Source organism: Scyliorhinus torazame, chromosome 6, assembly GCF_047496885.1.
Source record: "Scyliorhinus torazame isolate Kashiwa2021f chromosome 6, sScyTor2.1, whole genome shotgun sequence".
Lineage (NCBI taxonomy): Eukaryota > Metazoa > Chordata > Chondrichthyes > Carcharhiniformes > Scyliorhinidae > Scyliorhinus > Scyliorhinus torazame.
In genome coordinates this window covers 24,566,779-24,593,675 of record NC_092712.1, presented here as the reverse complement: position 1 = coordinate 24,593,675, position 26,897 = coordinate 24,566,779, and the positions used below count along the sequence as shown (strand labels likewise).

Genomic DNA, 26,897 nt, shown 5'->3' with positions numbered 1-26,897 from the left:
ATGGCGGTGATCGAGAAGCTGCCCAATTGATTGGGATCAAGTTTAAGGCCCGCCTAAAAGCGCGCAAAGCCCCCCCCCCTCCCCCGAGTATAAGAAGGAACCCCGCCATGTGTTCGCTCTCTTGGATTCGGCTCTCAACTGGAGAGACCCCTCCACCTGCACCACCAGAAGCAAGTTCAAGTTTAACGCTCGCTACCAGACGGACGACCATAGCTACACTCCTGTTACCTCTTCGAGCCCAACAGCCTCAGATCCGAACAACGGCCACTGTCCCTCTGACTTAAGCGGGCACCCGAAGTTAAGTATAGGTGTTAGTGATAGAAATAGTTTAGCCTGTAGTGCTAATGTGCATGAGTAAACCATACTGTGTGTAAATAAAGTACCATTGACTTTGATCTAACTAACTAATTGGCTCTTTGATCAATATTCGGTTGAACCTTGTGGCGGTATCAAGAGATACCTGGCGACTCTGAAAAGCATATTCATAATTAAGATTAAGAAAGGTGACCTTATTAACCGCCATATTTATAGCCACTAAAAGATAGCAACATTACTGGCGACTCTGGTGGGACTCGACCTAGAAGTGATTTTGTCACTCTGAGAGAACCGAACTTTGAATTAGAAACCCAATTGGAAAAAGTAAAAACCACAAGCGTAAGACCAGTATTGATCAAACCTCCAAGATTCGGAAGTGTGTAATTTGCATGCGTACAAACAAGGGATATAAGGTAACCTCGATAGATTTTGTTGCTTAAAACTGTCGGGAGTCTTGTAGACCAGAAATAGCTTAAGCCGTACCCGTGTTTGCATCACCGCTTTATTCCCCCTTGTTCCAAATTTACTGTAGAAGCCCAGAGATTACAGAAGGGATGGCAATGAAGGCAATGGAATGCCTGATGCATCCACAGGAGCTTGAGGTCGCAGCGACCAATAGAGCAGAGCAGTGTCCCATATGGGAAGAAGAGATTAGGAAGTATCTAAAAGGGAAAGGATGACCCTTTGGAACGAATTTTGCACAAATGAGGAAATAGGTCCCAGAAGTATAGGACAGACTTGGTTGGATAACCTGACCGAGATCCATAAAAAGAGTTTAGGAAAAGTTTCTAAGCCGATGGCAATCGTGACCTGCTTGGCACAATTGTGAGGCACAGAGGAGGTCGTGAAGATGCTCCGCAGAGAGATTCGAGACAGAGAGAAGAATAGTGAGGGAGACGTCACCGAATGCGAGAAAGTTAATAAGCAACTCAGAGAGCAGTTAGCGGCGAAGGACAAGGAGATGGCTGATGTCAAACAGGCACACCAATCTTGTCTCGCTCACCTAAGCAGCTTTCAGTCCCAGTACGATAAGGTCTACCAAGAAACTTAATGCGCGGTGTTGGTAAGAGAAGAGACAGAGCTTCAAGTCGAACAATTAAAGAAGCAATGTCAGGATTTAAAGGCAGCCCTACGAGCACTCCACAGTTCCACCACGGAATAAAGGCAGAGTTCAGTGGACCACGTCAAATGCTGAAAGCAAATTGCAGACCTGCAATCCCTGCTCTCAGTACAAAATGGTTTCCAAGATACATTTGAGTCCCAGCTAGATCAGGAAAATGGCCCCGATTGGCTGGAGCTAAATGAAACTGCCCATCGCTATGTGCATGGAGTATGTACTCAAGATAAAACCCAGAAAAGGAAAGCACCCCCACCCCCGACTGCACAGGCAGTGCACAATCCCATGAGCCCTGTCACCACACAGCACAGGGCCACAACAAATGGAGACCCCGATTTTCTGTACACCACCCCATTAACCGTCACCCAATTAAGGGACGCATGTGACAAAATCAAACCGTTCCAACCCACATCGGACCCACACCATTACTTTGCGAAAGTTAAACAATAGGCGACCATGTACGGCCTGGACGAAAAAAAGCAAGTTAAGCTCCCAGTTTTGAGCCTCGACCCCTCAGTCGTGGCAGCCCTTCCCAACCCACAAAATGTAGGAGGAGGTACCCTCCAAGAAATGCATGCAGCGATCCTAGATGCGATCGGCTACAATAAGGGAGATCCCGTAGAAGGACTCAATAAAGGCAGACAGAAAAAGACCGAGCACCCAACAGCGTTCGCTGGATGCCTTTGGACCCACTTTACTGCAGTATTTGGAGAGTTAGTCCGCGCCCATTTGACACCAGAAAATATGGCCAAATGGACTCGTATCCGCGTCTCCCACGCGACCGAAGCAGGACAGAGAGCTTGCGCCAATTATGACCCCTCAGACGACACACACAATGAGAATTGGGTATTAAAGAGATTATCCCGAGCTTGGGAACAGTCCCTTCAGGGAAGGTCACAACAAGGAAAAGTAGAGGAAGAGCTGGCAGATGCTAACATGTATCCAGTCAGGACACATCAAAACCCCGCATGGGTAAACGAGGGAAGAAACAGCCCCCAGCTGCCTAAATCACAAGAATGCTATAATTGTGGACAGTTAGGACATTACGCCTGAGAATGCAATACCCCCCAGAAACAGCAGCGAAACCAGCAGGCAAATGCCCCAAATAAGAACAAAGCCAAGCCCATTCACAGTGTTAGCGCCCGTTCCGAGAACGCAGACATGAACGGCACTGATTGACAGTGTTGGGACTCCCCAACTTGGGTCTGCGACACCCTTTGGGACAAGTTCGGAAGACCGGTAGTGGCAGGCACAGTTCGGGGACACCCCGTAGAATTTCTTTGGGACACAGGAGGGTCCCCGTACCACGTTAAATTCCTCCACAATGTTCCAATGGGATACATGGCCCACCACAGACACCATTACCCTTAGCGGCTTCACAGGACACTTACAGCAAGGACACATTATGGCCCCTGTGGCCACGCTCACAGTTGGAGACTGCGCACACAGGATTAGCGCAGTAGGAGACTTCTGGTTTGATCCACGAACCATTAGTCAAGACAAAGAAGTTAGAGACGTTTTACAGAAACACAAAGCATCTTTTGCCCAGCACAAGCACGACTGCGGCAGGATCGCAGGTTTAGTTAACGTCACAGGTCCCGATCCAAAACCCCAGAAACAGTACGGTTTCCCCCAACAAGCAGAGGGAGAAATTGCAAAAGTCATCCAAAGTTTACTTGACCAAGGCGTACTTTGTTCAGTAGCCTCAACTAACAATGCCCCAATTTGGCCCGTAAGGAAACCCGATGACTGACCATTGATTATAGGGAACTAAACAAAGTGACCCCATTAGCAGCACCTTCTGTGGCCACGAGTCCAGAGACAATGTTAAAACAGGGAATCCAGTCAAACTTTTTCACGGGTTTGGACATCAGCAATGGATATTGGTCCATTCTATTGGATAAAGCGTGCCAATACAAATTTGCTTTCACCTTCCAGGGACAGCAATACACGTGGACGTGCCACCACAAGACTTCCACAGGCAATTGGCAAATGGATTAGCTAAATTTTCCCGATCCGAATGCCTCGTTCAGTATGTAGCCGACTTACTCTTACAGAAGGACACAAAGGGAGAGCACATTTCGCTTCTCTCCGAATTATTAGGACTCCTTCACGAAATCGGGTGTAAAGTTAACCCCCAAAAAGCCCAGATTATTCAGGAAAAGGTAATTTATTTAGGCACAGTAATCACCCATGGCAAACTCGAGATCGAGGAGAAACACATTGACTCCATTATTAAATTACCCTTGCCCCATAATGTTACAGCCCTCCGGTCATTTCTAGGACTGGTTGGCTACTGCAGGAACCACATAGATGGTTTTGCCACAAAGGCAGACCCCCTTTCCGAGCTCCTAAAAAAGCATGCCCCATGGAAATGGCTTCCACAGCACACGGATGCCGTGGATGCATTGAAACGTGCCCCGAGCACAGCTCCCGCTTTCCAGGTACCAGGCACACTCGTCCCATACGCAATAGAGGTAGCATGCACCGACCGAACCCTTTCGGCCGTGCTCCTCCAGGAAAGACACGATAATTTAGGCCCTGTAGCCTACGCCTCACGAGTTCTCGATCCGGTAAAGCAAGGATTTTCTGCCTGCGAAAGGCACTTGCTCGCAGTTTTTTGGACTGATCAGTACTTTGCGTACATAACAGGACTCAACCCCGTAACCATTTTGACAGAGTCCACCCCAACCCAACTTCTACTAGACGGTAGACTAAAGGACGGCACAGTCAGCCAGATTCGCACAGCACGATGGACCCTACTCCTACAAGGACGGGGCATTACGGCTAAAAGGACTAAGACACACACTTCTCTAGCAGGCAATCTACAGTACGCAGGCACCCGACACGAGTGTGAGATCATTACCACCAAGCACAATACAGGACCCTTTGTCCCCAAATCAGCTCCCCCGAAACCACGTACTACACCCCAGAGACCCCAGCCCACAGACACAGACGCAGCTCTTAGGAATTATGTGGATGGCTCCTCCACAGTTTTAAATGGCAAAAGAATCACAGGTTGTGGTATCTATGCAGAGGACTCGCAGGGACGCGCATTAGAAGAAATCTCACTGAAATTGCCTGGACATCTAGGTTCGCAGGCAGCCGAATTAGCAGCCGTAGCCTACATTGTACAGCACCCCGACTCGTTCCCGACCCCAGCCGACATATACTCCGACAGCCTATATGTCTGCAATAGCTTAACTGAGTTCCTACCCCTGTGGGAATCTAGAGGTTTTGTTTCCGCAGACGGAAAACCCCTACCCTCAGCCCCATTTCTCCAGCATATCCTCAAGACAGCAAAAGGCCGTAAATACGGTATCGTTAAGGTTTGCAGCCACCATCATTCTTCCCCCCCATGTAACGTTAAGGCAGACGCCCTGGCAAAGGCAGGTTCCAGACATGGTCATTTTTGAAATCCCCCCCGAGAGTGCCCCAGTGCGGTCCAGGTCTCACAGACCAATATTCAAAATTTAGCCCAAGCACAGAAGGAAGACGAAAAGCTCAGGGAAGTTTTAAAAGGATCTTCCCAGCCCCCTATGATAAGTACAGAAACGCTTTAACAGCACACAATGGCATAATTTTAAAAGACAGTATTTATGTGGTCCCCACCCAAGATAGAAACCAGATTATGTGCCAATTAACAATCATGGACACCAAGGGACAGATTCAACCCTTGCCCACCTCAGACCGCTCTGCTGGTGGCCCGATTTAAAATCCAATGCGACTCATTACATTGAGAATTATTTGATTTGCGCCCAGAACAATCCAGACAGGTATGCGAGGAAAGGTCAACTCAGTCACACCCGCCCTGTTAATAGCCCCTGGATGAATTTACAGATAGATTATATAGGTCCCCTACCCCCCTGCAAAAATGGTTTCAAATCTGTGTTGGTAGTGATCAACACCTTCACAAAATGGGTGGAAGCTTTTCCATCTAGGACTAACACGGCTAAAACGACAGCCAAGATTCTAACACAGCAAATTTTCACATGATGGGGACTCCCCCGCAGTATTGGGTCAGACCAAGGCTCACACTTCACAGGACGCATCATGAAAAATGTCCTCACCATTTACGACAAAAAATTCATATAGCTTATCACCCCCAATCCAGCGGGATTGTAGAACGCATGAATCGAACCCTCAAAGCAACCCTTAGGAAAATGGTGCAGCAACATACTACGACATGGGACACAGTTCTCCCATTTGCACTCATGTTCATGAGGAACACGGTATCAACTCCGACAGGATACACCCCCCACACCCTCATGACCGGACGACCCGTGAAGGGAACAGAATACTTGTTAGGGCTTGATTTGGCCAGCCCCACGGTCACCGCCCTCACCCATGAGAAAGCAGTACAGCAAATCCTGGAAAACGTTAAAGCAGCCCAGCTCGCCACAGGTGTTAGGCTTGGCACACGGAAAAAACAGAGTAAAGCATGTTTTGATAAAACAGTACACCCGACGGAATTTTCAGTAGGACAGCAAGTTATGCTCTCCCTGTACAACCCCAGTTCATTTCTTTCCCCAAATTCGCAGGACCCTAACTCAATTTCAGACAAAGTCAGCCGCTCCGTTTATAAGATCATTTATCCTAATGGCAAGTCAGGATGGTTTCACATAAACCAGTTTAAGGCTTATGGCACACAGAACAACCACTCCCACCACATCTCACTCGCAGCAGCAGACGAACATGCCCCGCCCATGAACGACCTTTTCCTCCCCTCCCCCAACCAGTCCAGCCCGTCCACGACATCACTTTGACTCCATCCCCAGACACGCGACTCCGCCCCTCCCTTCATTCGATCAGCACCGACAGCGACAGCACTGATACGTTAGACCTCATGGAACCGCCACACGATTTAAATTCTGCACCAGGCCCCACTCCCAGCGATTCCAAACAGGAAAAGTTTGACCCCTATGAGACCACTTATGTAAAAGCCCCTGAACCGAACCCACCGCCCGATAACAATGGATTGCCCCCTACCGCCTCCAACCTAGACACTAAGCATTGGCACCGCAATAATTCCTACAGACTCACCCGTAACAATGAGATGGACCCCACATCGGCCCAGGCCGCCTTGGCACAGCTACTCCAGTCACGAGTTTGGCAACCGGGAAAAGATTATGACTCAGAGTCTGACTCCCACCACGGCAGCCCCTTTTCCGACTCTTTTTACAGTAGAACAATGAGGTGTCCAGATGATGGTTGAAAGGAACCGACTGAGATTTACGGTGTCCTTCTTTCTGATGGAGCCTGCCCGCTTTCTTGTTTCAGCTTGTTTTTTTAAATGTTGAATGTTTGTGTGTTGTTCGACTCACGATACAATTTATTCACGGCCCCACGCAAAATCTTGATACAGTCATAACTACTCTTCTGATTCGACGGTAATCATAAGAACCAGCTTATCCACGGTGAACACAAATTCTTTCCGTTCTTGTATGGTCACCCAGGCAGTGGAGTATGGCACTGATCCCCGCCCTGCCCGAGGACCCCCATCTGGTCAGCTAGGCACATACGGCACTGGTCACCGCCCTACCCAGGGATTCCACCCATTCTTGCCCCGCCGAGGCCCATACCCACCTTATTCGCAGCTTTTATTTTGAAACTCATTTACTGTTTCTTAGGATGTGATTTAAAGAATGCTCTTTGCCACAAGTATTGTTTGCTTTCCGGCGACTCTTAGGTCTCTATCCCCACATGCTATTTACATCTTCAAACACTTGGATGAAATGATTTGCCGCTGGACGGAGAGATTGACCGCCCACTAGCGCATCGACCACACAGGCTGTGAGACTGCGCGCACTGTGACAGTATTTTCTTTTTCAGATGTCTTGTCCCCAAAAATATTTGGTTTTAAAAAAAAATGAGGGAGTCACATATGGCGACAATTCTAATGGGCAATTGATGATAAAAGGAGAGAGACAGAGATGCGAGATCTTAAACAAGGTAATAACAGATATTATGCTTGTGTCCACAGGAAATCCAAAACACCAGAAGACAGAGGAAGACCAAGAGAAAAATGAAGACGGACATCATGACCTACATTTGGATCATCGTGGGATCACTACAGTTGCGCGCGGAAGCGACCCCCCTGACCCCCACCACACAGGCCATGAATGTTTCCGATCACTGCCATATACCACACCCAGAAACAGCCACTGACACACCCACCTGGTGCGACAACCTCATATAATGGTATTCCCTTTCATACATCGTAGAAGCCTGAGGGCTTTTGCGAGGCAACAGGTGAGGGAATTCCCGCAGCTCCCGACACAAGAGGTGCAGGACAGAGTGATCTCAAAGACATGGGTGGGGGATGGTAAGGTGTCAGATATATATAGGGAAATGAGGGACGAAGGGGAGACTATGGTAGATGAACTAAAAGGGAAATGGGAAGAAGAGCTGGGGGAGGAGATCGAGGAGGGGCTGTGGGCAGATGCCCTAAGCAGGGTAAACTCGTCGTCCTCGTGTGCCAGGCTAAGCCTGATTCAGTTTAAGGTATTACACAGGGCACATATGACTGGAGCACGGCTCAGTAAATTTTTTGGGGTGGAGGATAGGTGTGCGAGGTGCTCGAGAAGCCCAGCGAATCATACCCATATGTTCTGGTCATGCCCGGCACTACAGGGGTTTTGGATGGGGGTGACAAAGGTGCTTTCAAAGGTAGTAGGAGTCCGGGTCGAACCAAGCTGGGGGTTGGCTATATTTGGGGTTGCACAAGAGCCGGGAGTGCAGGAGGCGAGAGAGGCCGATGTTTTGGCCTTTGCGTCCCTAGTAGCCCGGCGCAGGATATTGCTAATGTGGAAAGAAGCCAAGCCCCCGGGGGTGGAGACCTGGATAAATGACATGGCGGGGTTTATAAAGCTAGAGCGGATTAAGTTCGTCCTAAGGGGGTCGGCTCAAGGGTTCACCAGGCGGTGGCAACCGTTCGTCGAATACCTCGCAGAAAGATAGACGGAATGGGAAAAAGAAGGCAGCAGCAGCAGCCCAGGATCGGGGGGGGGGGGGGGGGGGTGAGGAGGAACCAGAAGGACTCTCAGGGTTGTTAATATATGCTGTATAGTATGTATAGGTCGTTGCTACAGATAATTATATATTGGACTGTTAAATTATATTTTTGGAGAGTGTTACTTGTGACAAGGCAGTTGCCAATTAGGGCTAGTTTTCATTTTTGTTATTTATTATTTATTCATTTTTTGTTTATAAAATAGGTCATTGTTATTTGTGTGGTTATAATATTGTGTAAAGGATGCACAATGTACTGTGTTGGTTGACCAAAAATTTTCAATAAAATATTTAATTTTTAAAAAAATACATCGTAGAAGCCTTATTAGTGATAGCAATACTCTGCAGTGTCATCCAGACACTGAGACTTCGAAAATGGCAAAGGAAAGCCTCCCGCACTCTAGTATACACACCTAGACTTCCTATTTTCGGACTCCAGCAAACCCCCCACTCTCTCTAAATAAATAAAGTGCATCGATTTTTTTTTTTTGATTTGTTCTAATAAAAGAAAGGATTTGAATTTTCTGTACTTGACCGCGAAGATACAGAGAAATGTAACGCTGCTATTGTATAGTTTTATACTGTTTGTAAATTATTTTTATTGGCTAAACAGCCTGAATATAGTTCAGAGGAAGATAGTTAGAAGTCCCCGTGTTTGAACAAAGAAATGTAATGCATGTTTGAATGTTATAGTGCCCCTTAGGATTTTACAATGATATGATGTAAATAAAAGCAATTTCGGTAAAGATTCAAATCCATAGGACAGAGTGGGATAGAACCTGTCCTTGATTGCGGGTGCTCGACTTAGGTAGAGAACAAAGAAGATTCAGTAGTGTGATCCTTCACCCTTCGCGTTGAGGATCATAAGGAGGGTGTGTAGCCATGTGGGATGGCCATATAAGATGGACACTCGCAGAGCATACAGGGAAAAATGGACAATGCAAAGTAACAAGCAGGCACAGAGCCTGAATGTGTATTTAGAAGACAGACTGCAGACAGAACCGAAACTCTTGGCCGATTTGCACATTGATGGCCCGTCTCCGATGAACAAAGACTGGTGCTCAGGTAGCCGATACCGTCCCAGACATTCTGGCGCCACTACCACAGCAAGAAGATACAAACAAAGCAAGGCCAACGGCCACTCAGGACACGCCCAGCTATCAAGGCACCCGCCCCTTTATTGGCTCAGATCGATGGTGGTGATGGAAAAGCTGCCCAATTGATTGGGACCAAGTTTAAGGCCCGCCTAAAAGCGAGCGAAGCCCCCCCCCCCCGAGTATAAGAAGAAACCCAGCCATGTGTTCACTCTCTTGGATTCAGCTCTCAACTGGAGAGACCCCTCCACCTGCACCACCAGAAGCAAGTTCAAGTTCAATGCTCGCTACAGACGGAAGACCATAGCTACACTCCTGCTACCTCTTCGAGCCCAACAGTCTCAGATCCGAACAACGGCCACTGTTCCTCTGACCTAAGCGGGCACCCGAAGTTAAGTATAGGTGTTAGAGATAGACATAGTTTAGCCTGTAGTGTTATTGTGCATGAGTAAACCATACTGTGTGTAAATAAAGTCGCATTGACTTTGAACGAACTAACTAGTGTATTGGCTTTTTGATCGATATTTGGTTGAAATTTGTGGCGGTATCAAGAGATACCTGGCGACTCTGAAAAGCATATTCATAATTAAGATTAAGAAAGGCGACCTTATTAACTGCCATATTTATAGTCACTAAAAGATAGCAACAGGTCTTAGCCAGGACAGTGGAGGAGGAAGTGGACTCGGACCCTTTGGTGGCGATATTTGGGGTTTCAGACAAGCGGAGCTTATGGAGAGGAGGAAGGCCGATGTCTTGGCCTTCGCCTCTCCGATTGCACGGTGGCGAATTTTGCTGGAGTGGCAGTCGGCATGCCACCAAGGGTAGCGGCTTGGTTGGGTGACCTATACGACTTTCTGCGATTAGAGAGATAATGTATGAGTTAAGGGGCTCTTCAGGGGGGTTTGAGGAAAGGTGGGGGATGTTTGGCACCGTGTTTGAGGGGCTGTTCATCGCGGGGGAGGGTGAAAAAGGGGAAATATCTGTACAGTTGATTGGTGGGAAGTATGTTTCCCGGGGTGTTTATTTGCTGTCACCTGTTTTGATACATGTTTGTAATAAAAAACATTTAAATAAAAAGGGACTAGCTTTATATTCCAGATTTATTAACTGAATTTAAATTTAATCAGTTGCTGTGGTGGGATTTGAACCCGTGTCCCCAGAGTCTCTGGTTTACCAGTCCAGTGACATTGCCATTATACCTACTGCTACTGCACCAATGTAATAAAATTGGAGGAGCACAGATATAACGAGTGGATTGTGAGGCTGGGAATTACAGGAGATAGGGAACAGCAAACAAGTCCATTGAGAGATTTGAAAACCTTTGTAGCTCGTTGGTTAGGCTGCAGTTAAGAATATTGGGGAGTAGGTGATTCAGTGGTAATGTGGCTGGACTCGTAAGAGACCTAGGCTCCAGACCCACACCAATGTGTTTGACTCTTAACTGCCCTCTGCAATGGCCTAGCAAGCCAGTTAGTTTAAGGGCAATTAAGGATTGGAAACGAATGCTGGTCCAGCCAGCGACACCCACATCCCATGAAAGAATAAAGAAATAAAAATCATGCTCTACTTTGTATGGATAACAAGGGGGAGTTAGGTAAAGTGGCAGCACGGTAGCATAGTGGTTAGCACTATGGCTTCACAGCGTCAGGATCCCAGATTCGATTCCCGGCTTGGGTCAGTGCGTGTCTAGAGTCTGCACCTTCTTCCTGTGTCTGCGTGGGTTTCCCCCGGTTTCCTCCCACAGGGAGAGAATGGGGTTAGATTCAAAGTAGTGCTTTCTCTACACCATCACCATCAAATGCTCTGATGACAGATAGAACATGGACTTAGATCCAGATCAATGTTCCCGCCACACTGTCCCCGTTCATTGCAGTGTTAATGTAAGCCTACTTGTGACAATAAAGATTATTATTGTTGTAAATTACAAAGAGGATGTTAGGGGTCAGAGGCTTTAGTAATGAGACGAGACCTGGAAAAAAAAGTTGTTCTTTTCAGCGGTGGCTGAGATGTTAAAACTGACGAAAGGGACTTCCGGGTGCGGCGATGACCAGCTAAGTCGCACGTTTCGGCAGCTCCCGGTGGAACGGACTTTTGGGCTCTTAATAGGAGCCCCAACGGCAATTTTAACGGCTAAAAACACTGTGCGGTAAACCAGAAGGGAATCCCCCCTGGACACGGATGGAAAAAGGAGAGGAAAGTGGCCGGATTGCGGTGGATCCTTTAGAGCAGCGGCAAGGAAGGCAAGCACAAACCAAGATGGCGTCGGAAGGTGGCAGTTTCATATGGAGCCCTGAACAACACGAGTTCTTGAAGCGCTGAGTGGAAGAACTTAAAAAGGAGATGAAGAAGGAGCTGTTGGCCCCGATATTACAGGCGATTGAAGGGCTAAAGGAGGAGCAAAAGACCCAGAAGCAGGAGCTTCGGGTCGTGAAGGCAAAGGCTGCCGAGAACGAGGACGATATACAAGGCCTGGTGGTGAAGATGGAGATGCACGAGGCACACCATAAAAGGTGTGTGGAAAGGTTGGAGGTGCTGGAGAATAATGCGAGGAGGAAGAATTTAAGGATTCTTGGTCTTCCCGAGGGTGCAGAGGGGGCGGACGTCGGGGTATATGTGAGCACGATGCTGCACTCGTTAATGGGATCGGAGGCCCCGACGGGTCCGCTGGAGGTGGAGGGAGCCTATCGAGTTATGGCGCGAAGACCGAGGGCTGGAGAAATTCCTCGAGCCATAGTGGTGAGATTTCTCCGATATAAGGACAGAGAGATGGTCCTCAGATGGGCAAAGAAAACTCGGAGCAGGAGGTGGGGGAACGCGGTGATCTGCGTATATCAAGATTGGAGTGCGGAGGTGGCGAGAAGGAGGGCGGGCTTTGTTCCCGCGCTATGATAATTATGGCGGGAACAGGGAAGCAGGAAGGAGGGGGCGTCGCACAGTGCGAGCCGAGGTTACGGGGGGAAGCCGAGGTCGGCCAGAGTTTGCTGACTTCTGGGAGCAACATGGGGGGTGCAATTACGCTAGTGAGGGATCTAGCGGGGGGGGGGGGGGGGGGGGGGTTAACTGGGTTGCTGCTGCTGGGGAGAAGGGGGAGCTGGTATGGGGTGGGGTGGGCTGGGCGGGGGGGCGCCGCCTGAGGGGGACACAGCTAGTGGGAACCGGGTGAGGAGCTGGATTAAAAAAGGGGATGGCTAGTCGACAAGGGGGGGGGGGGGGGGGGGTAAAGAGCCCCCCAACCCGGCTGATCACGTGGAATGTGAGAGGGCTGAACGGGCCGATAAAGAGGGCACGGGTACTCGCACACCTAAAGAAACTTAAGGCAGATGTGGTTATACTGCAGGAGACGCATTTGAAACTGATAGACCAGGTCAGATTACGCAAAGGATGGGTGGGGCAGGTGTTTCATTCGGGGCTAGATGCAAAAAACAGGGGGGTGGCCATACTAGTGGGGAAGCGGGTAATGTTTGAGGCAAAGACCATAGTGGCGGATAGTGGGGGCAGATACGTGATGGTGAGTGGCAAATTACAAGGGGAGGCGGTGGTCTTAGTGAACGTATATGCCCCGAACTGGGATGATGCCAACTTTATGAGGCGCATGCTAGGACGTATCCCGGACCTAGAGGCGGGGAAGCTGGTAATGGGGGGAGATTTTAACACGGTGCTGGAACCAGGGCTGGACAGATCGAGGTCCAGGACCGGAAGGAGGCCGGCAGCAGCTAGGGTGCTTAAGGACTTTATGGAGCAGATGGGAGGAGTAGACCCCTGGAGATTTAGTAGACCTAGGAGCAAGGAGTTTTCGTTTTTCTCCTATGTCCACAAAGTTTATTCACGGATAGACTTTTTTGTTTTGGGAAGGGCGCTGATCCCGAAGGTGACGGGGACGGAATATACGGCTATAGCTATTTCGGATCACGCTCCACATTGGGTGGACTTGGAGATAGGGGAGGAAAAAGAACAGCGTCCACCCTGGAGAATGGACATGGGACTATTGGCGGACGAGGGGGTGTGCTTAAGGGTGAGGGGGTGTATTGAAAGGTACTTGGAACTCAATGATAATGGGGAGGTCCAGGTGGGAGTGGTCTGGGAGGCGCTGAAGGCAGTGGTTAGAGGGGAGCTGATATCAATCAGGGCACATGAAGGAAAGCAGGAGGGTAGGGAACGGGAACGGTTGCTGAAAGAACTTCTGAGGGTGGACAGGCAATATGCGGAGGCACCGGAGGAGGGACTGTACAGGGAAAGGCAAAGGCTACATGTAGAATTTGATTTGCTGACTACGGGTAATGCGGAGGCACAGTGGAGGAAGGCACAGGGTGTACAGTACGAATATGGGGAGAAGGCGAGCAGGTTGCTGGCCCACCAACTGAGGAAAAGGGGAGCAGCGAGGGAGATAGGTGGAGTGAGAGATGAGGAGGGAGAGATGGAGCGGGGAGCGGAGAGGGTGAATGGAGTGTTCAAGGCATTCTATGAAAGATTATATGAAGCTCAGCCCCCGGATGGGAAGGAGAGAATGATGTGTTTTCTGGACCAGCTGGAATTTCCTAAGGTGGAGGAGCAGGAGAGTGTGGGGCTGGGAGCACAGATTGAAATGGAGGAAGTAGTGAAAGGAATTCGGAGCATGCAGGCGGGGAAGGCCCCGGAACCAGACGGATTCCCAGTTGAATTTTATAGGAAATATGTGGACTTGCTGGCCCCGCTACTGATGAGAACCTTTAATGAGGCGAGGGAAAGGGGGCAGCTGCCCCCGACTATGTCAGAGGCAACGATATCGCTCCTCCTAAAGAAGGAAAAAGACCTGCTGCAATGCGGGTCCTATAGGCCTATTTCCCTCCTGAACGTGGACGCTAAGATTCTGGCCAAAGTAATGGCAATGAGGATAAAGGATTGTGTCCCGGGGGTGGTCCATGAGGACCAAACTGGGTTTGTGAAGGGGAGACAGCTGAATACGAATATACGGAGGCTGCTAGGGGTAATGATGATGCCCCCACCAGAGGGGGAAGCGGAGATAGTAGTGGTGATGGATGCCGAGAAAGCATTTGATAGAGTGGAGTGGGATTATTTGTGGGAGGTGCTGAGGAGATTTGGCTTTGTAGATGGGTATATAAGATGGGTACAGCTGCTGTATAGGGCCCCGATGGCGAGCGTGGTCACGAATGGACGGGGGTCTGAATATTTTCGGCTCCATAGAGGGACGAGGCAGGGATGTCCTCTGTCCCCATTATTGTTTGCACTGGCGATTGAGCCTCTGGCAATAGCATTGAGGGGTTCCAGGAAGTGGAGGGGAGTACTCAGGGGAGGAGAAGAACACCGGGTATCTCTGTATGCGGATGATTTGTTGTTATATGTGGCGGACCCGGCGGAGGGGATGCCAGAGATAATGCGGATACTTGGGGAGTTTGGAGATTTCTCAGGGTATAAATTGAACATGGGGAAAAGTGAGCTGTTTGTGGTGCATCCAGGGGAGCAGAGCAGAGAAATAGAGGACTTACCGTTGAGGAAGGTAACAAGGGACTTTCGGTACTTGGGGATCCAGATAGCCAAGAATTGGGGTACATTGCATAGGCTAAATTTAACGCGGTTGGTGGAACAGATGGAGGAGGACTTTAAGAGATGGGACATGGTGTCCCTGTCACTGGCAGGGAGGGTGCAGGCGGTTAAAATGGTGGTCCTCCCGAGATTCCTTTTTGTGTTTCAGTGCCTCCCGGTGGTGGTCACGAAGGCTTTTTTCAAAAGAATTGAGAAGAGTATTATGAGTTTTGTGTGGGCCGGGAAGACCCCGAGAGTGAGGAGGGGATTTTTGCAGCGTAGTAGGGACAGGGGGGGGGTTGGCACTACCGAGCCTAAGTGAGTACTACTGGGCCGCCAATATCTCAATGGTGTGTAACTGGATGGGAGAAGAGGAGGGAGCGGCGTGGAAGAGATTGGAGAGGGCGTCCTGCAGGGGGACTAGCCTACAAGCTATGGTGACGGCGCCGTTGCCGTTCTCACCGAAGAAATACACCACAAGCCCGGTGGTGGTGGCTACACTGAAAATCTGGGGGCAGTGGAGACGGCACAGGGGAAAGACGGGAGCCTTGGTGCGGTCCCCGATAAGAAATAACCATAGGTTTGTTCCGGGGAGAATGGATGGGGGATTTGGAGCATGGAAAAGAGCAGGGGTAACACAATTGAGAGATCTGTTCGTAGATGGGACATTTGCGAGTCTGGGAGCGCTGACGGAAAAATATGGGTTGCCCTAAGGGAATGCATTTCGGTATATGCAACTGAGGGCTTTTGCGGGGCGGCAGGTGAGAGAATTCCCGCAGCTCCCGACGCAGGAGGTGCAGGACAGAGTGATCTCAGAGACATGGGTGGGGGACGGTAAGGTGTCAGACATATATAGGGAAATGAGGGATGAGGGGCAGATCATGGTAGATGAGCTGAAAGGGAAATGGGAAGAAGAGCTGGGGGAGGAGATTGAGGAGGGGCTGTGGGCTGATGCCCTAAGTAGGGTAAACTCATCGTCCTCGTGTGCCAGGCTAAGCCTGATACAAGTTAAGGTGTTACACATGACTGGAGCACGGCTCAGTAAATTTTTGGGGGTAGAGGATAGGTGTGCGAGATGCTCGAGAAGCCCAGTGAATCATACCCACATGTTCTGGTCATGCCCGGCACTACAGGGGTTTTGGGTGGGGGTGGCAAAGGTGCTTTCGAAGGTGGTGGGGGTCCAGGTCGAACCAAGCTGGGGGTTGGCTATATTCGGGGTTGCAGAAGAGCCGGGAGTGCAGGAGGCGAGAGAGGCCGATGTTTTGGCCTTTGCGTCCCTAGTAGCCCGGCGCAGGATATTGTTAATGTGGAAGGAAGCCAAGCCCCCGGGTGTGGAGACCTGGATAAAGGACATGGCAGGGTTTATAAAGTTGGAACGGATTAAGTTCGTTCTAAGGGGGTCGGCTAAAGGGTTCACCAGGCGGTGGCAACCGTTCGTCGAATACCTCACAGAAAGATAGAGGGAATGGAAAAGAAGAAGACAGCAGCAGCAACCCGGGGGGGCGGGGGGGGGGGGGGGAAGAGGAATCAGAAGGACTCTCAGGGATGTTATTGTATATGTATAGGTATTTGGTATATGTAATTGTATATTGGATTGTTGGATTGTATTTTTGGAGAGTATTTATCGTGGACAAGGCAGTTGCCATTTAGTTTTATTTTTGATTTTGTTCATATATTATTTATTTACTTGTTTAAAACTGGCCATTGTTATTTATATTGTTTTATTGCTGTGTAAAGGAAACGCTATGTGCTGTTATGTTTGGCCAAGAAATCGTGAATAAAATATATATATTTTAAAAAACTGCCGAAAGGTTTTCATAATGTCAGTCAGGAAAAATGATGCCCACCTGTCAATGAGTTGATTGGCAGGGCAGCACGGTGGCACAGTGGTTAGCATTGCTGCCTACGGTGCCGAGCTCCCAGGTTCGATCCCTGCTCTGGGTCACTGTCCGTGTGGAGTTTGCACATTCTCCCCGTGTTTGTGTGGGTTTCACCCCCACAACCCAACTGCAGGTGAGGCGGATTGGCCACGCTAAATTGCCCCTTAATTGGAAAAAAATAATTGGGTACTCTAAATTTATAACTACAGCGCATAAATTTCAAGTTGTTTCTAAAGCTAAAGCACTAAGTTGGGAGAGTATTTTTTTTCATGTTTAAACATGACTTGCTCCATCAGAAACAATGATGAGGGCAGAAGCCATGAGAGCCTTTCAAACGGAAGTCCAGAATATTTGAAAAGGAAAAATTTGAAATGGTATGGGGAAAAGGATTTCAGGAATAGCTTTGTGAGCCAGCACAGATGTGATGGGCAGAACAGCCTCCTGCCGCTATTCATTCTATTGTTTTAGCATCTGTGCAATACTGTTTCTACTTTGCATCGTTATTAACCCGCATAATGTAAATCCAGAGCTGAAGTATGTCCTGACTCCAGGAAAAAGCACGGCTTATCCAAAGGAGCCTCACTCTTCTTCGCTCTGGTGCTGAGCTGAGGGCTTATTCCGGATTTAGACTGCATTTACAATTGGTACAAAGTGAAAGCCGAGAGGTTATTAACAGCCTCTGTAAAACTGTAACAGTACCTCACTTTGGGTAGTGTGCACAATCACACTGCACTGCAGGAAAGATATTGAGAATTTAAAGAAGATTCAATGTAAATTGACCCAGATGCTGGTCAGTTGGAGGAAATATAAGAACAAATAGACATGAAAAATGGAGTCCTTTTTAGTGACAACAAAGATTGTTAGGCAGGCGTGTGCGGATTATCTACCCCTATTATTCCACAGGTCATATCATTCGTTTAAAAGTTTAATTTACCCGCCAAAATGGCCAATTGTTTACCTTCATGACTGGTACCCAGAATAAAAGAGACTTGCACCAGGCCTCTTTCAATAATCTCAGAACCATTGGTTTTGTTTATTATAAAACAAAACTTTTTATCAAGTTGCAAGAACTGATTAAAAATTGTAATCCGAAAATATAACTATCTCTTCTTGAAACTTCCCCAGCGTACACACAACAAACAACGGACGCACAAGTAGTCTCTGCAGAGATGGGTGGTTAGGAAAAAAAATATAAGGATAAAGTTTGCAGGGTTCAATGCCGTCGACCTCCCGGAAGAACAAAAGAAAGTCCAGAAACCAGGGAGTTGGGACAAAAAGTACCTCTGAGGAAGACAGTTAAGTTAAAGGAACAAAGAACAAGACATTAAACAAGGACCTGTTGGGTGAAGTTAAAGTAGAGAAGGTGCTCTGAGTTAAACAGAAAGCTGCAGGAACCAAATTTAAAGTGAGAAGCCAGACATCAGAGGTAAATCAAAAGTTTGGTGACATCTTAATACAGCCTGTGAAGCGGTAGTGTTCTGTTGGCATGGCTGGGTACCTCAGAGTTGGTGCGGATGCTTGAATGCACACACCAATCCAAGGCAGAGGAACACCAAAAGGAGAGGCTGAAATCTTGGAAGTGGATCCTTGGTGATGAGATCCGAGAGAAAACATTGTGGGGGAGGAGATTCCACGGTTTGTTTTCCCGGAGAGTGGAGTTTGGAAACACTTGTGTGAAAGCCAGAGTTCCAGTGAAATGGTTCACAGTGTGACAAGCATCTGAAGGGATTTGATGAGAAATCCACTGAAGTTGGCGTCTGCCACTTGTTTTCAGAGTGTGGTGTGTCTGACCACATTCCACCTAACGGTTTACATGTACTAGGTACTGACTGAGAACATTAGAGTACAAGATATATTTTGTAACTTGTGTGTTATCATTAGAAATCTGTGTAAATGTGTAATGATATAGGGGAGGTGAAAGGCTATTGCATTGCAGTTGATCTTTTTGTGCTTAATAAATGTTTTATTATATTGTTAAAAGTTAATTTGCAGTTTGTAACTCTGTCCATCCACTTCTCTAAACAAAGAAATGAAAATTATGGGGCGGGATTCTCCTACCCTCCACGCCAGAATCGCGCCCGACACGGGGGCAGGGAATAGCCGTTCATGCCGGAAATCCGGCGCAACGGTGCTTCCGCGATTCTCCACGGACCTGAGAGTCGCGCACACGCGCGGTTGGCGCAGGGCGGTCAGGGGCCGTTAGAACAGGCCCCCATGCCGATTCTCCGCGGTCGACCTCCTGCTGCCGTGGTTTACTTCTGGTACTACCCGGCGGGAGCTGGGACCCGCGGCCGCGGTGGCAGTCCTGGTGGGGGCGGCGTGGGGGAATCGGACTCTGGGGAAGGGCCTCAAAAGTGGCCAGGCTCGCGATCGGGGACCACCGATTGTCGGGCCATCGCGATCTGGGGGGCGGGGACCTACTTTACTCCACGCGGGCCCGCTTTGTGGCTCCGCCATGTCAGCGGCGCCCGTGCCGAGGTGGGCTGCCGCGCGCATGCGCGGACCCGCTGGCATGCGCGGTCTGGACAGCAGGGCCCCGCCGGCAGCCAGAGCTGCGGGACGCAAACCGGGGCTCTGCTAGCCCCCTGGAAAACGGAGAATCACCCGGACTTTCGAGGAAAAAGTCTGGAGTGATTCGCGCCCGATTTCCGGCGGGAGTGCAGACTTAGTCCCCAAAAGGGCGAATCCCGGCCATGGTATATGGAGCCAGTATTCCATTTGGGACCGGACTGTCCACTGGTAACATCAACTGGGATCATAACAGTATTGAAGCCAGCTAGTGATGGATTCTACCACTTACCCCAATTCCACATTCTCTAACCTTACCCATTAGTCTATTGTGGGACACCTTATCGAAGGTCTTTTGTAAATCCAGATGAATTAAATCTATTGTGATTAAACTTAAGAGATTTAGTAAGCTGGGCAGGAGACATTTCTTTACAGAGAGTTGTGAAAACTGTCAATTCGCATCCAATGTTAGCCGTGGAGGCAAAAATTTGAATATTCAAAACTGACTGGATGTGTGGATAAAGGAGAATGGGTTGGAGCGATATGGGAACTGGATAGGTAATTGTGATGAGGATAATTGGCTCACATGGGAGATAAAATACCAAAATAAAATAGCTTGATCCTGTGTTAGAAATTTTATTTATTTCTATGATTTAAAAATGTTTCCAAATCCCTTCATGACCTTGCTCCTCCTTATCTCTGGAATCTCCGTTGGCCCCACAACCCTCCAGGGTATCTGCCCACATCTATTTCCAGCATCTTGAGCATTCCTGAGTTCAATCACTCCACCACTGGCAGCTATCTGAGCCCCAAGCTCTGGAATTGCTCACCTAAACCTCTCCATCTCGCTTTTCTCCTTTCTAAAAACCCCTTCAATCCTACATCTTTCATCACGCTTTAGCTCATCTGCCAACATATTTCTTTTTGTTACTTGCTGTCATATTTTGTTTATGAAGCCCCTGTGAAGCGTCTTGGGACATTCGATCACATTAAAGGCGCGATAAAAAAACAAGTTGTTGGAGCAGCTCAAATCGATGCTACCATCCTGTTGAAAAGGCCCCTTGAGTTTCAGAACGCGAAGGCTGATTTATAAATTACGAGAGGGAGTTTTCCAACACAATAAGCATGATTACGGCTGTGTACAGATAAATATGAGCTTATTCTATTAACAGGATGACACAACTACCAGGAGGAACAGGGTTAATTATTCTAAGTTTCAAAAATATAATCGAGTGTTTAGCTCAATTATCATGTTTGGCATTCCACATCTTTATTTTGAATTACGTTCCCCGAGATTGCAAAACCTATTGCGAATACAAGAAATTAGACACCACGTAAAAATAAAAACGCACCGATCTCGACCCGAAATGACAGTAAATGCCAAATCAGCTGCAAAATTAAAATTAATTTGCAGACGTTTTGTCATTGTTTAGATCATAATGGGCTATAGCAGAGGCTTCATCAATACAGATTCCCCCCCTCAATTAGTAGGATATTTAATGTGGAACCGTGCTTCGCTGGTATTTAATATTCAGTACAGCACAGCTACACATTTACACAATCATTCGAAGGCCACAACTGGAGAGTGCTGATGTTCACCTGCTTCCTACTCTCAATCAGTGTAAAGTATGGCTGCTTATGATGTCCAACGCTAATTAAAACAGTTGACAATTTTTCATCAGTGGCTCAGCTTAAAATTCCCCTTCCATCGCTTTGCTAATAAACATGGCAAATTTTTGTAAGCAAGCAAAAGGGACCCTCTTCTATTTCAGTTGTGCTGGACACTTTACTCTCATTACTCTGACAGTCTTCACTGAATTTTAGTTTGAGGACTGGGTTTCACGATCCCAGGAAGTCGAGATAGAGTAAGAATCTATTGAGGAAACCAAAACAAGTTGAGGAGGAGGAATTTCTTAGGAAAATACACAAGTTTTTTTCCTTTCTGCCGCATTAATTTATTCTTTGACCCTATAATAATAATCTTTATTATTGTCACAAGTAGGCTTACATTAACACTGCAATGAAGTTACTGTGAAAACCCCTAGTCGCCACACTAGGGCGCCTGTTCGGGTACACAGAGGGAGAACTCAGAATGTTCAATTCACCCAACAAGCACGTCTTTTGACTGTGGGAGAAAATATACTGACAACATAAATATGTGAATTTATTCCAAGACCATATATTTCCATTGTTACCATGTGAATGTATTGCTTTACCCTCCAGAGGCATTGACTGATGCTAGGGTACAGTGCTGGAGGTGGCAGAAGAGTTCCGTTACCTCTGTGGTATTTTCTTGAACTATTAACTTTGATGATGAGGATCATCACAATGGAACTGTACCCCATTCTCACCAGGCATCCATGTGCAAGTATTTGCATCTGGAGTCGCTCTAGGAGAATCCTTTCCGAATTGCTCTCCTCACTTTATTGTGCAAATACGGCCTCCACCATAAAACCATAAGTCATAGGAGTAGAATTAGGCCACTCGGCCCATCGAGTCTGCTCTGCCATTCAATATTTTCTCACCCCATTCTCCTGCCTTCTCCCTGATCCCCTTATTAATGAAGAACCTATCTATCTCTGTCTTAAAGACACTCAGTGATTTGGCCTCCACAGCCAGCTGCGGCAAGAATTCCAGAGATTCACCACCCTCTGGCTGAAGAAATTCCTCCTCATCTGTTTTAAAGCATCGTCCCTTTAGTCCGAGATGGTGTCCTATGGTTCTAGTTTTTCCTACAAGTGCAAACATCCTCTCCACGTTAACTCTATCCAAGACTCGCAGTATCTTGAAAGTTTCAATAAGGTCCCCTCTCGTCCTTCTAAACTCCAATGAGTACAGACCCAGAGTCCTTAAACGTTCCTCATACGACAAGTTCTTCATTCCAGGGATCATTCTTGTGAATCTCCTCTGGACCCTTTCCAAGGCCTTCCTGAGATACGGGGCCCAAAACTGCTCACAATACTCCAAATGGGGTCTGACCAGAGCCTTATACAGCCTCAGAAGTACATCCCTGGTCTTGTATCCTAGCCCTCTTGATATGAATGTTAACATTGCATTTGCCTTCTTAACTGCAGACTGAACCTGCACATTAACCTGAAGAGAATCGTGAACAAGGACTCCCAAGTCCCTTTGTGCTTCTGCTTTTCGAAGCATTTCCCCATTTAGAAAATAGTCTATGCCTAGATTCCTCCTTCCGAAGTGCATAACCTCACACTTTTCCACATTGTATTTCATTTGCCACTTCATTGCACACTCTCCCAGCTTGTCCAAGTCCTTCTGCAGCCCCCTTGCTTCCTTAATGCTACCTGTCCCTCCACAGATCTTTGTATCATCTGCAAACTTAGCAACAGTGCCTTCAGTACCTTCTTCCAGATCATTAATGTATATTGCAAAAAGTTGTGGTTCCAGCACAGACCTCTGAGATACACCACGGGTCACCGGCTGCCATCCTGAAAAAGACCCCTTTATCCCCACTCTCTGCCTTCTGCCAGTCAGCCAATCCTCTATCCATGCCAGGATCTTACCCTGAACACCATGGGCTCTTAACTTATTTAACAGTCTCCTATGCGGCATCTTGTAAAAGGCCTTCTGGAAATCTAAATAAATCACGTCCACGAGGATGATGAAAACTCTAACAGATTTGTCAGACGTGACCTCCCTTTGACAAAGCCGTGCTGACTCAGTCCTATTTTACCATGCACTGCCAAATGCTTCGCGATCTCATCTTTAATAACAGACTCTAAAATCTTACCAATGACCGGTCAGGCTAACCGGTCTGTAATTTCCCGTCTTCTGCCTCCCTCCCTTCTTAAACAGGGGTGTTACATTAGCCACCTTCCAGTCCTCTGGGACCCTTCCTGCCTCCAGTGATTCCTGAAAGATCATCACTAATGCCTCCACAATTTCCTCAGCTATGTCTTTTAGGACCCTGGGGTGTAATCCATCCGGTCCAGGTGACTTATCCACCTTCAGACCTTGCAGTTTCCCCAGAACTTTCTCCTTAGTAATGGTCATTGCACTCACCTCTATCCCCTGGTTCTCCTGGAGCTCTGGCATCCCACTAGTGTGGGACACAAAGACTGATGCAAAGTAACTATTCAGTTCGTCTGCCATTTCTTTGTTGCCTATTATTACTTCTCCAATCACATTTTCCAGTAGCCCAATGTCTATTTTTGCCTCTCTCTTACCTTTTATATATTGAAAAAAACTTTTCCTATCTTTCTTTGTGTTACTAGTTAGCTGGCACTCATACTTCATCTTCTCCCCCCTTATTGCTTTTTTATTCTCCTTTGCTCGCTTTTAATGGCTTCCCAATCCTCTGGTTTCCCACTAATCCTCGCCACATTGTATGCTTTTTCTTTAGCCTTTATGCTGTTCTTGACATCCCTCGCCAACCACGGATGCCTTGTCCTCCCCCTTAGCATGTTGACATTTCAGCTTAGGTCAAGGCAACTTATCACAGGCCTGAAAGCCCTTGATCTGTACAGTACAGTACCACACCAGGTACAGTACTGCAACATCGATTGCATATATACATACCGAAGGTCATGCCAACAATGAGTTACCAGGAGCAGAAATGAGGGGATGGGCAAACATTGCGGGCATCATAAGGTTCAGGTTAGTTACAGAAAAGGACAAAAAGCAATCCAAGGATTTGGATTTATTGTCACGTGTACAGAGGTACAGTGAAAAGTATTGTTCTGCGTGCAGTCCAGACAGATCGTTCCATACATGAAAAAAGATAGGACATAAATAAATACACAAAGTTAATACATAGACACAGACATCGGGTGAAGCATACAGAGTGGAGTACTACTCAGTAGATAAGATGCGTGGAGAGATCAGTTCAGTCCAAACGAGGGTCATTCAGGAGTCTGGTAACAGCGGGGAAGAAGCTGTTTTTGAATCTGTTAGTGCGCGTTGTCAGACTTTTGTATCTCCTGCCCGATGGAAATTAAACAGAATCCAAAGTCTTCGACAGGCATCTGTACCAGAAATGAACGTGGAGGAATCTAACCACCTCCCGTTGACATTCAATGGTGTTACCATTGGCAAAACCTACGCCATCAATATTTTTGGAAGGTTACTGATATCCAGTACCTGAACTGGATCAGCCACATAAAGGAGACCAGAGGGGCTGGGAATTCTGCAGCGAGAGACTCACCTTCTGAATCCACAAAGCATTTCCATAATCTTCAGAGCACAAGTGTGACGGAGTAATCTCTACTTGCCTGGATGGGTGCAGCTGAGATGACACTAGAGAAACTCAACATCATCAAGGACAAAGTAACCTGCCTGATTAACACCCTAAGCACACCCTTCCAACATTCAGTCCCTCCATCGCCAGTTGCAGCCACTGTGATGAATATCTAGTTCATGGTTCATGTTAATATTTTGGAAGTAATATTTCGTCCTGGGAAAAATTAAAACTTAACTGTAAGAAAATGGGATGAATGCAACTAAAGCAGCCTTGAGTCTATTACACTGAAAGGGCTGGAGCCATGTTGACTTAAGGGGTTAACAGCTGGAAAGGTAAGAGCCATAAACAGCAGGTGGGCTTATTTAGCTGGAGAAATTGTAATGGAAGGTTAATTGGCTTGGAGATCATTTGGAGGATAGACCAGAGCAGGCTACGCCATCATGGAGGTGGGTGGAGCTCAAGGTGGTTCTCTGGTTTCCATTCATCGGTATGTTTGCTTTGTTATGGGTCCAAGTTTACAGAACCCCAAAGTGTTTCATGGAGTTCAACCGACACACAACTTTTAATAGATTGTGGTGTGGGAAGCACACGGCGTACTCTCCAGGTGTGATACAGCAAAAATGGACAAATGGTTTTTAAAACAAAACAACGTTTATTCTATGAACTCAAGTTAACCCTTTTAAAACAAACATTGAATATCTTAACACCCATTACTTCAAAGATAACCCCAAAAGACTACAACACTAAATAATCCTTCAAACTGTTCCTTTAAACATCCAAAAGACTTCAAACCTTCAAAAATAGGAGCACATTAGGTTACATTCAATATATTTATAGTCTTTGGATTTGCAGAAATCAACAGGTCAGCTCTGTGTTTCTTCCTGCAGCTCACAGCAAAACACACACACTCCCAGCTGCCTCCTCAAAACTGAAACTCAAAAAAGCAGAAGTGAGCTCAGCTCTCCCCACCCTCTGACACCACTTCAGTAATATGATCAGCTCTATTTCTTAAAGGTACATTGCTTAAACATCCATTTCTTAAAGATACTCTCACATGACAGCTTAGTGTGAGGGTTTTCAGCAGCAGAAGAAACTGGATAATAAAAAATGCCCAGCTGTTAGCAGGCTCCAGGCAGTTAGGGCTGAGATGTCCCGTGGAGCTGAGAAGATGGCAGAAGGTCACTAGTTTCTTGTTGGAGATGGATCAGAGAAGCCTGGGAACCATCGAGAGCTCGGTGTGGCCGGCAGACTGGAGTTCAGAGAAACCCAGTGCTAACTGAGTGAAGCTAGCGGCCTGTGAAAGAGCTGGAATTATGTTTGTAATTAGCAGTGGGATCGCAGCTTTGTGAATCCTGTGGAACGCAGATTCAGGCGGAGAGACTGAACCATCAGGAGGTGAGCAGTTATTGAGATCGTTCGAGCGCAAGCAGCTTTCGAGGGAATTCAGAGGCTAGATATTCAAAAGTGAAGCTGAAATTCCTCGTAAGGGAGACAAGTTTTAACAAGTTTTTGTGACTCAGTGGTTACTGATGTCCGGAGGTGTTGCTGAGAAATCGGAGAGATCTATTTTGGTCATATCTGTGGTGTGTTGGACCACAGTTTGCCTATTAATTAATAAATACCGCATTAGGGGCTGTTTAGCACAGGGCTAAATTGCTGGCTTTGAAAGCAGACCAAGGCAGGCCAGCAGCACGGTTCAATTCCCGTACCAGCCTCCCCGAACAGGCGCTGGAATGTGGCGACTAGGGGCTTTTCACAGTAACTTCATTTGAAGCCTACTTGTGACAATAAGCGATTTTCATTTCATTTCATTTTTCATTTCATGTTAGTTCCGAATGTTAGAGTATAAGATGGATATGGTAAATAGTTTTACTTTTCCGAATTTGTATAGTAAAATTTATTTTGTTTGTTTTACTACCTAAGTAATTGGGATTTCAAACTTTGTCCACTTTAAACACAAAATTACAGGTCCCGAACTGGGTTGTAAACACAGCTACATTTGCAACAACTCATTAAGGATTTTTCAACATCACCTCCAAGGCCGCCTCTAGGTCACACACCATCCAGACTTGGAAAATACCACTGTTCTTTCATTGTCGCTGGATCAAAATCTTGAAACCCCTTCCTAACAGCGCTGTGTGAGTACCTACACCAAGTGGTGTGCAGCGGTTCAAGAAGGCAGCTCATCGTTACCTTATCAAGGTAATTAGGAATGGGCAATAGACACTGCCTCGTCAGCAATGCTCATTTCC

The 26,897-nt window shown here is 47.3% G+C and overlaps 1 protein-coding gene across 4 annotated transcripts in view; it reads right to left on the bottom strand.

Moving 5' to 3' along the window:
* arhgap39 (Rho GTPase activating protein 39) overlaps positions 1-26,897 on the bottom strand; it is a 753,810-nt gene that overhangs the window by 236,389 nt on the left and 490,524 nt on the right. The gene's annotated exons all lie outside the window — the stretch shown is intronic.